The sequence below is a fragment of the Oncorhynchus mykiss genome, chromosome 3, assembly GCF_013265735.2.
Source record: "Oncorhynchus mykiss isolate Arlee chromosome 3, USDA_OmykA_1.1, whole genome shotgun sequence".
NCBI classification, from domain to species: Eukaryota; Metazoa; Chordata; class Actinopteri; order Salmoniformes; family Salmonidae; genus Oncorhynchus; species Oncorhynchus mykiss.
The window spans coordinates 44,711,684-44,723,873 of NC_048567.1; the positions used below are offsets into that span (position 1 = coordinate 44,711,684).

The 12,190-nt window shown below is 41.4% G+C and overlaps 1 protein-coding gene across 3 annotated transcripts in view; it reads right to left on the reverse strand.

Annotated features, from left to right (window-relative positions):
* LOC110520004 (double-stranded RNA-specific editase 1) overlaps positions 1 to 6,795 on the reverse strand; it is a 194,769-nt gene extending 187,974 nt beyond the window's left edge. For all 3 annotated transcript variants that reach the window (XM_036974215.1, XM_036974213.1, XM_036974214.1), the window contains exon 1: positions 6,524 to 6,795. The gene's annotated coding sequence lies outside the window, so the exon portion shown is untranslated. The remainder of the gene's footprint in view (positions 1 to 6,523) is intronic.
* Positions 6,796 to 12,190: the final 5,395 nt, after the last annotated feature.

Here is a 12,190-nt window from a genome sequence, read left to right on the forward strand (position 1 = left end):
TATATTTATAATCCCTTTATTACAGCAGACTAGAAACAGTTGCATGCATTCGTGAATTGCAGTCGATTCATTGTTTAGGCTAATTATTCAAAGCGCCCTTTGTTTCTTAGTTTTAAAAACAAAAATCCTTGATTGCATTTCGAAAGCATGAATGTCTCGTATGCTGTGTGATGGCATGGACGAATTAACGATTGATTGATACAGTAGCCTATATATTGAAATATAGGCCTAGCTAAGTTACGCTATAAAGACGAAACAGGACGCGCTCTTAAGCCTACAGCGCAATGGTGGTTATACTAGGCTACTAATGTTGACATTACTTATTATTATAATGATCATAATAACTGTAATAATGAGATCAAGAAAAAGGAGTGTATAGGAGCAAGCGCTATGCATATTGTGTGTGACAAACAGGTGCTGTTAGATTACTATATCATTTTTACTGCCTGTTCAGAACAGTGTAAACACTAAATACAATTAAAGTATTAAGTCTGTTCTAATGAGAAGAAAAATAACAGTAACACCTTTATTACAGCATGTGAAATTAATGTATACGACATTTTGCCGTTGCATGAGGCTCGGTGCTCACAGAATCAGTAGGCTATTGCGTGTTTGTTTAAAACAGGCAACAGAAGCAAGACCTGTCTTAATTCTGTAAATATAAACGGATGATTTATAAAGCCAGGCACATTTAACAGTTAGGCTATTGATTATTGACCTAATTAAAGTTGGTTTCCACTCTCCTCAAATTTCTTAGACAATTAGGCAAAGGCAGGCAAAGGCAAGGGTTGTTCCCTTGTCTCTGCTGTCTGACGCCACGTTGTTCTCAATATGCTGGTTAACTTTGCTGTTATGCACATTGCAACATGGGGGGAAAAGCGCTAAATCTATGGCGCACTGAAGATTATGTTTCAGAACCGTGGACAGCAACCGTATCCAACACAGGATAAATCACATGTTTGAAAATATTAGATTACATAGTGTTGCACCATTATTTTTGCATTATATAACCATATAAAATGTCCATATCAAATGTCTTAAGAGGGATGGACTGTGTTATCCCAGTGGCCTCCGCAATGTCCACTGAGAAAGGCGCATCAGACTTGTGTCTTGAGCACCATGACTCCTAGCTGCCACATACAATTTTCGATTGTGCCATTTCACAAAAGCTCCGAACCCATCTATTCTTATAGTTTCTACAGATTGTAAAATAAAGATAAACACCGTCGCAATTATTCTACTATTGATCAATTGACTACGACTTTTCAGAATCACCCAGAAGTGCCATCTGCAGAGTTAGCTACAGGTAAATGTTGCAATTATTCAGCCACTCCTGAACCTGCAACCAAAGACGAGCCACATATGGACAGTACCAACAAACAAAATAAGTGATCTATTGATTTTGTCTCTTCACAGCAAAAATCTGCAGAGTTGGGATGGTTGTATCACACACACACACACAATTGGTTGCAAGAATGTTGAAAAATAATCTACATTGAAAAACACTACGTTTTGAATCCGCCGTCGTTTTGTGTATCAGTTCATAAAACATGTGCCATGGAATCGGTACATCGAAAATTTCCTTCCAACTATTTTGCAATCTGTATAGAAACCTGTATTGTCAGTAAATTTAACAAACACAATTAATGTTTGGCAATACCAAAATGTTGTTGTTTTTTTACTATGGGTAACTTGGGTGAAAAACTAGGTCTATTAAACTGAAAGCCATCCCACGCCATGTTAGTCCCTAACTTTTGGTGGTGATTGTGTATGGGTAAAAGGCTTATATTAGCCAGCCCCCAACTGGCCTGGCTGTGGACTGGAAGGGTCTGGGTGGCAGTGGAACAGAGGGCTCTCGATGGCGGTGGAGCGACCCTGTGTGCGTGTGCCCATGCACTTTGATGTTGCAGCGAGTAGCTGACGCTAACCACGTCTGTCGTGTGCGTTAGCCCTTTCCCCCTTGTCCTCTGAAAGTCCATCTTCAGTGGATGTTAGAGGTTACGAAACCGCTTGCATAAGAAAGGACATGTCAAGAAGGGCCCTCGCTATACAACAGGGACCCAACACACACACACACAGTTATTTGTTCTAATCTCTGGAGGGCTTTCTCTTGTCTCTTGCTTAAAAATAATGATGCAACTAAGTCTCAACATCCAAATGTATTCAGCATGAATGGCTACAACCTGCAGCTCCCTGCCCTGCAAAATTTGGCGACGGGGGAGATGGGACGGCACTAAAGCGCCCTCCGGGGAGCGCAGGATGGGGTCCCGTCGAGCCCAGCCTAACCCCAACTACCCCCCTCTGCACTGACAACGGGCCTTTAAAACATGTTCCTCCCTCCCCGGGACACACACTGCAGCGCAATTAGACTACCTCTACACACACAAATGCCCCCAGACCCACCGAAAATCCAATACTTCCAGCCCAGTAAATTCTCTTCAAACCAAACCACTGCATTTCATTTCCGTTTGAGTCACCCCTTTACCCAAACACACCACAAATGAGCAATCCAAGGGTCAATGGCTTCAGCTTAGATGACATGTGAGGCAACTGTAGCTGTACACAAACGGTGACTTGTATGTGTGGTCTGCTTAAAGTTGGATGGTTCTGGTTGTCGGACACATGGTAATGTTAACCAGCAACCAGATTATCTTATTGAACTGTTCAGATCCTGTGCCATATTTGAGCATACACACTCCCTTTACCTATAAACCAGCTTTTTCCCCAGAAGGGCAGATTTTTTTTAGGGACACTTACCACCCATTGACCCAATTAGGTTTCAGTCATATGAGAGGTTATTGCTCCGTTATGAATTCCCCTCAGTCACCCCTGCAGGAGATGAAAAAACAGCAACACCGGCAGCATTCAGATCCAGCTAAAACCAGCCCCTGAGAGAATGAAACCGATCCCCTCGATCACGTGAAGAGATTTCATTAAGCCTCCATGCTTATTTTCCTCATTAGAAACTCAAAGGAAACATTTATCTTGTTATTTGTCGCTGATCGAGAGATCTATATTTGTTTTATTTATTTGTTTACACTCGGTGGAATGAAGAGTGTAAATTCAAACCTGAAGTGCAGTAGGGATGAGTGCTTCTATCAATGTTCTCCCAGAACCCTTTTTTTTTTTTTTTAAACAAATACACAAAAGGCATAATACGTCATCTGAGATTTCTTACGACTGAAGCAAGGCGATTCATTTTGGCTCCTTCTTCCCCGCTCCAGAGGAATTTCCTTTGAGATTTCCTTTTTCCAAACCCAGTTCTCTTCAATCGACTTGGAATAGTACGGGGTTTCTTCTAACAAATGGATATGCCACACTAGAACTGATAAACCCATACCAGAGCAGAGGCTTGCAGATATAAAGAAAACCAAAACACACAGCCTTGCAAGTGTGACAATGAGGCCCTGCCTTGCAGGACACATGCGAGACAGGAAGGTCATCCATACCCTAAACACCAGATCGATTGACAGGCCCCCTGTCATTATGGTTACGGAAACATAGGCCTACCTAATGAACAAAAACAAACTAATCAAAGCACTGCTCGTTATGGTTTCAAAACAAAACGACACCTTCAAAATGAGAAAATAGCAGAACTTTAGACTAAATGAAACACCTGATACTTGATGCTGGGGTTCCCTGCCCTTGTGCGAAACGCCACTACATTTGCCTCATAATAATTACGATTACAATGAGCATGAAGCGGGTCTAATGCGATTATCAGCCAGCTCTGCAGTGATATGCCAGTCAAGGATTGGAGAGTGTGTGTGGGGGCGGGGTCAAAGGCGAACCATTCCACCAATCGCTGAAACTCTACGGCAAAGCAAATGAACGTTCTGCCTTTTTGCGGCTGAAACATGTGGCTGCAGCATCAGTAAGTTTGTGCTTGCCATGAACTTCTCACTTCTGGTGTTGTAGATGAACAATGAGCCATGTCATGCCTTCAACAGATCTAAAAAATAAAAAAAACTGTGTGGCTTTCCGAGGTCATGTGGTGATCAACTTCAACTCTAAATGACTACCAATAAGAGAAAAACCAGCCACATTCCAGTAGAGGAATGATATTCATCCACAGTTTGGATGAAAGATCACTGGTGGAAGTGTAAAGGGTTATTGGAAAGAACGTGAAAAGGTTTGTCAACAGTCAGCAAGAAATCAGGGTTCTCGTCTCTCTGGCTTTCTTGAAAGTAACCCGAAAATAACAAGGACAAGGCCAGTGTCCTTTTATGGTTGAAATGAGCGTAGCCAGGCCACCATAATGCCCCGTTTACATCGTGATGCATTTCATTAGTCTGCACGTCATCTTCGCGGAATATCGTTTCGCTACTGGACGGAGAGCCTTAGGGTTTCACACTGCAAGACAAGATGGAGGAGAGGCTAATCTCTCGTCAGCGATAGCATTCATGACCTTTTCATTAAATAATATGAACTTTGCATTCAAGAAGGAGAAACATTGTTTCATGTGACAAAACATGTTTTGTTTAGTTACTTTTTTCAACAGAGCTAGGTGCTTATTATCCAATGTATTAGGTAACGAAATCCGACTTTTTGGATATAATGTATAAAAATTGTGTTTGTCTTGGTAAAAATGTATTTTATAACACAAGGAAGTGAAATTTAATCACCAAAGTGCGTTTTCACCCACTCTGGGCCGTGGGTGGACACCCTATACACAGTGTACAAAACATGAACACCTGACCAGTTGAATCCAGGTAAATATATATGATCCCTTATTGATGTCACTTGTTAAATCCATTTCAATCAGCACAGATGAAGGGGAGGAGACAGGTTAAATAAGGATTTTAAAGTCGTGAGACAATTGAGACGGATTGTGTGTGTGCCATTTAGAGGGTGAATGGGCAGGACAAAAGATTTAACTGCCTTTGAATGGGGTAGGTCCCGGGCACACCGGTTTGTGTCAAGAACTGCAACGCTGCTGGGTTATTCCACACTCAACAGTTTCCTGTGTGTATCAAGAATGGTTCATCACCCAAATACCATCCAGGCAACTTGATGGGGGGGGGGGGGGGGGCTGCTAAACCACGCCGTTGTGGACGTACCCATTGAAACGAATGGCATCTGGCACAGACGGACTGCTCAGATGTAATGTGAATAGGGCATAAGGCTACTAATGTAGCAATCATTTAATGCATCTAAAATTACATCATAGTCCTCGGGAGTACGGAGTGCTGACTGAAAGCGCCAGGGTGGTCCGGAGTGGGCGAGTGAATGAGTGACAGCTGATGTAATGTGCTTGAGCAGCGGAGGCGGCTGCTGCCTGCTTCCTATCAGCCACTACGGGGTTAACGGAGGCCCTCGCTCTTGGTGGTGACGCTGAGCAGCCAGCCATTCGTTTGCCTCTGGGAGCTCCCCCTCCGCTGCAACACGCCAATAAAAGAGGTAGAGCGGAAGCTAAATGAAATGGTCCAGAAAAAGTGTCCTGGGCACCGGTTTGGCAAGGTAGCCATGGCTCAGAGCCTATGCACCCTCTAAGCATGGAAAACTGTCACAACAGCAATTAGTACCTGGCTACAGCAAATGTAATGAGATGAAGTGTAGGTCGATGAGGACAAGCCCACCTAAGAGTGTTTAGTAGAACAACACTGTTTGGACATGATGATGGACTCTTGTGCTGAATATGGCAACAGTGGTGTGTTTGCTGACACCCTATCAACTGATATTGATAGTGTTTGTGATTCCAGTAGGCAGCCCTCATGGATTACTTACAGCATCATCTTTCCAAATTCAATTTGGCAGTCTACTCATTTTGTGGGATTAGGGGTTACCTACATCTACTTTTCCCCCCATTGCCCTAATAAATTGGTTAACTATTCAATGTCTACTTCAAGCACCCATTTGTCCCAAGCACAGCCAACAGGCTTATTGAATTCAAAAAGAAAACCAAACATTTCTTGAAAACACAGTAGCGTAAATCGTGGGCTATACATGATGCAGTTACATCACATGGTTAAGCACAACGATCGATGCACAACTATGATTTGTAATGCAATGTAACCAACCACATTTCAATTTGGTGCTTTCGTTTTATTCATAGATTAGATATTTCAATTTTGTTCAAAGGACATGACTGTGGCTTTTGAAAAACTATATTTTACAGGTCATATTCTGATGGCTTGGTACTTTACTTCTTAGACGAAATCTAGAGACAATCAACATTTTTCATCAGTTCTCACCAAGCGAACTGTCCAAATGACTAACAACGCTGAACTGAACAACCATGCATTCTGTCAACTAATCGTGCCCCCTCCTCCCAAAACGTTACAATGCATCCCTTTCATCAAACTCCGGCTCGCACACGCGGTCTGCCCACTATATTCGCAACTGGCTAGCAGGCACGACAGTCGAAAATGACACTGCCGTTGACTCGGGAAAGATAACTCAAGAGCCATGTTTGCACGCGATCTAGAAGAAAATATTACATAAACACACCCGGAACCCAAGCAAAATAGCCTGTGTTTTCATCCATACCATCCGTCAAAACTGAGACGCCGTCAATACTCACAGTATGTGTCGCAATTTAAAAGGGAAGCTTGCAGAGCCGTAGAAAGAGGTGGTCGTCCTCCGTTCAATGTAAAAGCGCAGACCGCCTCCTGTCCTCTGTTTTATGGGTTGCTGGAGTTGAATGAATTGGCGAGAAGGCGCCGCTCGTACAGTTGCACTCACCGCAATACAGACGAACTGCGGCCTAGCCTACTCTCGCGGTATCCGTCCGGGGAAGCAAGCAACGTGGAAGGATATTGGATTTCCATTGGATGCCCAGGCTACGGAGACTGGATCCTAAATTTGACAGGTCTGATTGGACAAACTCTTGAAGGAGGCTGAAAATATATGAGCACCGATTGGGTGATACACTTCATTGAGGGAGTTCGATTAAGCTGAACCGCGGTGCACCGTGTTATGGCCCGTAACTGTGAATGTGTAAAAGCGACGCCCTTTTCAAATCGAACAGTAATCTGCGCCGCTCGTTCATGTCGTCGACAAGGCAGCGTGATTCATCGTTCATAAACATACATATCTTTTCCATAATATACAGTATATGTTCGAAAACCAGTTTTCATTGTGAAGGCAGATCCCTTTTTCATGCGAAAACACAGAATCCTCCTCATTACTCAACATGCTTAACCTACATTACTTTTGTTTTCAGTCAACTTCGCCATCAGAATTATTATTATTATTTATTTTTTATTTTTTATTGTCGGGATTCCAGGCCACTCATCTATATCAAATCAAAGTTTATTGGTCTTGTACACAGATTGGCAGATGTTATCGCAGGTGCAGCAAAAAGGTTGTGTTTTTATCTCCAACAGTGCAGTAATAATAACTAGCAATACAAAACAATATGCACACATTCCACCAAGTATAAAGGCAGAAATTCAAAAATATATCAGAGCACTGGGGGCCCATGCCCCAATTTTTAAAAATTGTATAAATAATTTTGACAGTAACCCTCCATAAGTGATCAATGAACCTTTTTCGTTTCTAGATAAGTACTAGGAAGCAAAGTGTTTGTTTCTTGGGCTTCAGGAATGTGACTGAAAAAGTTAAAAAGAAAAAAAATTAACTGATTGAAAGTGTAAGGGGATATCAGTGAACAAATGCCGTGGTCAAGGCTACGACGGGGCCAGTGCTGTGAGGGGAGCTTACTCAGGTGTTCAAAAGCGCATATCAGACTGAGAGCCTAATGCTTCTTTAAGTAGTTTTTAATGAGTTTTAGTTTAGAAAATGATCTCTCCGCAAAAAAATAATAGTTACAGAGATGTTAACCCTAAGAGCGGGGGGTTCTACTAAGCTAACATATGGAATTGTTTTAAGATGGCCATACCAAGGATCATTTAGATATTTGATTTTGAGTTTTAAGGACCCTTTAAGGTATCAAAAAAATACATGTAAAAATTATTTGATGAAATATTGAATTTGATCTGCCTGCTTTCAGCCCATAGAAACCCATTGGTTAACAGCTTCATTGCATGGATAAACAGATCGTCAAAACAAATTGAAAGGAAATTTGTTCTGAAGTGTCTGTCCTATATCTGAGCGGTATAACTATACATTTAGATGTATTTAACCCCATATTTTAGGCGACAGTTACAGAACTACCCACCACCAAAGGACCAAGCAGCGTGGTGAGGAGCAGCAGAGCTATCTGGAGAAATGGACATGGGAGGAGATACTGGAAGGCAAGGGACCCTGGGCACACGCTGGGGAGTATTGCCGTCCACAGGAGGAACTGGAGGCAGCTAAGGCTGAGCGGAAACACTACGAGGAGTTGGCACGGCTGGCAAGGAAGCCCGAGAGGCAGCCCCAAAAATGTATTGGGGGGGCACACGAGGAGTGTGGCAGAGTCAGGAGTCAGACCTGAGCCAACTCCCCGTGCTTACCGTAAGGAGCCAAGGACGGAACCAGAGCCAGTCAGGGCGGAATTGGAGGTGAGCAACGGGAGCGAAGCAGAGACAGTGAAGGAGTTAATGGGGAGATTGGAGGAGAGAGTAATGAGGGAGTTGCTATGTTGGTGCATGAGGCACGACATCCGCCCGACGGAGCGTGTCCGGGATTTGATGTCACTTGAGTCAGCTCTCCATACTCGTCCTGAGGTGCGTGCTAGCCGTCTGGTGAAGACTGTGCCAGCCCCACGCACCAGGCCTCCTGTGCGCCTCCCTAGCCCTGCACGTCCTGTGCCAGCTCGGCGCTACAGCTCTCCAAGACGTGCTTACCATGGCGGGCATCGTACTGGTCAGGCACCGTGTTATGCGGTGGAGCGCACGGTGTCTCCAGGACTATTCTTAGCCCGGTGCGCTACATCCCAGCTCCCCGCATCTGCCAGGCTAGGGTGAGGATCCAGCCAGGACGGACGGTGCCAGCCCTGCTCTCCAGACCTCCAGTGCGTCTCCTCGGGCCAGGATATCCTGCGTCGACGCTGCACACTGTGTCTGCACAGCCCAGTGCGTCCTGTACCTGCACACCACACGTGCCGGACTAAAATCACTCAAATTTGTTCCTTGTTGTATTTAGTGTCCAGTTTATTAAAATAATGATGAACACTTACCATCTGCATCTTGGTCCTCACCTTCTTCATACGACGACCGTTACAATAATCCATCGTGTTCATGAGAATATCAAAAGCCCCTTATCTCTGGTATACAGTATCTTGGCACGCATCATTCAACATTAAGTTTAAATTGTGTGCTGTGCAATGGACATATAATGCACAATGTCTCAGGAAAGACTGTCTGGGTTGGCAATACTCAGTATAGAAAACAGTCGGGCCTGCGATCTGGACTCACAGGCCGTGCTGAAACCATTTACACACAAAAAAAGGAGGACCTCAGGACGAGAGGTCGACCGATTCTGATTTTTCAACTCCGATACCGATTAGTGGAGGACCAAAAAAAGCCCATACTGATTAATCGGCCATATTTTTTTTATTTAATTTTTTTTATATATATATATTTGTAATAATGACAATGACAACAATACTGAATGAACAATGAACACTAACTTTAACTTAAAATAATACATAAATAAAATATATTTAGTCTCAAATAAATATTGAAACATGTTCAATTTGGTTTAAATAATGCAAAAAACAGTGTTGAGGAATAAAGTAAAAGTGAAATATGTGCCGTGCAAAAAAGCTAATGTTTAAGTTCCTTGCTCAGAACATGAGAACATATGAAAGCTGGTGGCAACCCTAAGTCTAAATATTGCTGTGACATTGCACAACCTTTAATGTCATGTCATAATTATATAAAAGTCTGGCAAATTAATTACGGTCTTCACACAGTTTGCAATGAGCCAGGTGGCCCAAACTGTTGCATATACCCTGACCATGACAGAATGCCCTATGTTTTAAATGTACTTGAACACATGAATGTTCTTGCAACGTTCCCATGAAACGTGTCTAGAAAATGTATATATTTAATCTGAGAAAATGGTAAGCACGTTCTGGGTACGTTTTGTTTGACATTAAGGAAATGTTCTCCTAACTCTCACTCCAAAACATGCTAAATAGGTTCTAAGGAGGTTTTTGTTAACATACATAGAATGTTCCCCCAACTAACAAAAAACTGGACACTCAAACATCAGGGGAACATTACTGGTAACAATACAAAAATGTTCTCTGTCCCTAGAATTGTTAGCTGGGTTTCTTTTCTCTGACATGTTTGTGTCACCAGGGGCAATGTGGAATCCAGACTGTGATTGGGATTGTCTATAGACCCATTCACTGTGTAACAGTATATCTAGGACGAGGATTAAGGCATGAAACAACAGTATCATAGTGTGAATGTAGTTCACAAAGTCATTTAACTCAGTGACTCATAGAGGTGGGACCAAGTCCTTCTTTTACAAGTCACAAGAAACTCTCAAGTCTTAGCACTCAAGTCCCAAGTTAAGTCCCAAGTCAAGACAGGCAAGTCCGAGTCAAGTCTCAAGTCAGGACTGTCAAGTATCAAGTCAAGTCTCAACTCCTAAACTTTGAGTTTCGAGTCCTAAACAAGTCATAATGTGCTCTTCACCAAATGCAATACCAGTTCATATTTTTAACAAGAGTAATAGTTAGTATATTATATTTATGCAAATCATGAATGCTTTTAAAAATATTAAATATATATATATATATAACTTTCCAAATAAACGTTATATTTCAATGGAAATACATGGGTAGCCATGAGAAAGACCCCCCCACCCCCCCAATAGTGATCGACTATCGAGGATCGCTATGGGGCGCAATCGGGCGATGTAGACTTGTACAAAATCACACACACACACTGTGTGGTTACAGTAGGCTAACGTATGTCAATGGTTTTAGGAACAGCAGTAAAATCAGGCAGGATTTAGGCTACCAACTGCCTAGTTAGCTGTACCTCAATCTTGGGTGCAATGATCACGTTCCCGCACTGACTGACTGTGTGGAGGCTCATTGATTTAAGGTTACGTTATCCTACATGATACACTAGCAAAGTAATAAAATATATAGCTGTCTTTTTTTATTTTTTTTGCGTTGTGATGAAAATCTTTTATTTGATTTTTTTATATATTTTTTAAATTATGAACACAACAAATACAAAAAAACAGATATACAAACAAGAGTACATAATCCTAACAGACAGGGGTATTACATATCAAGATTCATTTTCAATTTGTTAAATACTTTTATGGTGCGTATTGCTTTTTTGTTTTTACATTTAATGATCATTTCAAAATAATATTTCAATTCTATCTTAAATCATGTGAAAAGGGGTTTGTTCTCTGCCCACTTCATTTTATGGACAAAGAATCTTCCATGAAAGATAAACACATTTACAATGAAAGTTAAATCAGGGTCCATATCATTTGGTTCAAAATAAAACATCTTTCAAATTAACATTAATAGTTGTTTCTTTGAAAATAAAATCTTCTAACTCACACCAAAATCTTCTGACATAAGAGCAGTCCCAAAATAAATGGTCAAGAGTCTCTGGGTCACAATCACAAAATACACATTTGTTATCATTAGCTATTTTAAATCTGTGTATAATAAAGGTCTTTACAGGGTAGATTCTATGAATGAGTGTGTATGATACTTCTTTCACCTTATTAGATATACAATATTTGCCAGATAACAACAAAACTTTGTTCCAGTTCTCTTGTCCTAGGGCTGCATTCCAGTACATTTTAGCAGAGGGAATAGTAACATATTGACATAGTTTCCTTATATACATGTTATTACATTTATAGTTTAAAATGTCAATTTCTTCTAGTTGTATTGAGGCTACAAAATCCTCAACAGTTGCACTTGGAGTGCTGTTATATTCTCCTAAAAGAAGAATAGCACCTTTAGGGACAGCTCTGACAACAACAATTTGATGCTCCTCAGGACTGAATGTAACATTGTGTGTTCTAATAAATTCTGAATAATCATGTAGTTGTCCATCATTATTCAATCATTTTTTAACCCAAATAATGTTGTTGTCAAACCAGGTCTGGAAAAACAAAGACTTGTTTTTGTATTTTATGTCTTTATTATTCCAGATTGTATACCTATGAGGGGAAAAATTGTGTTTGTACATGAGGTTCCAAGTTAGAAGTACTTGTTTATGAAAGTTTGCAAGCTTTATAAGGATTTTACCCATATCAAAGTTGCATTTGAGTAAGATTTCTAGACCACCAATTTGTTGGAATATTAAATTAG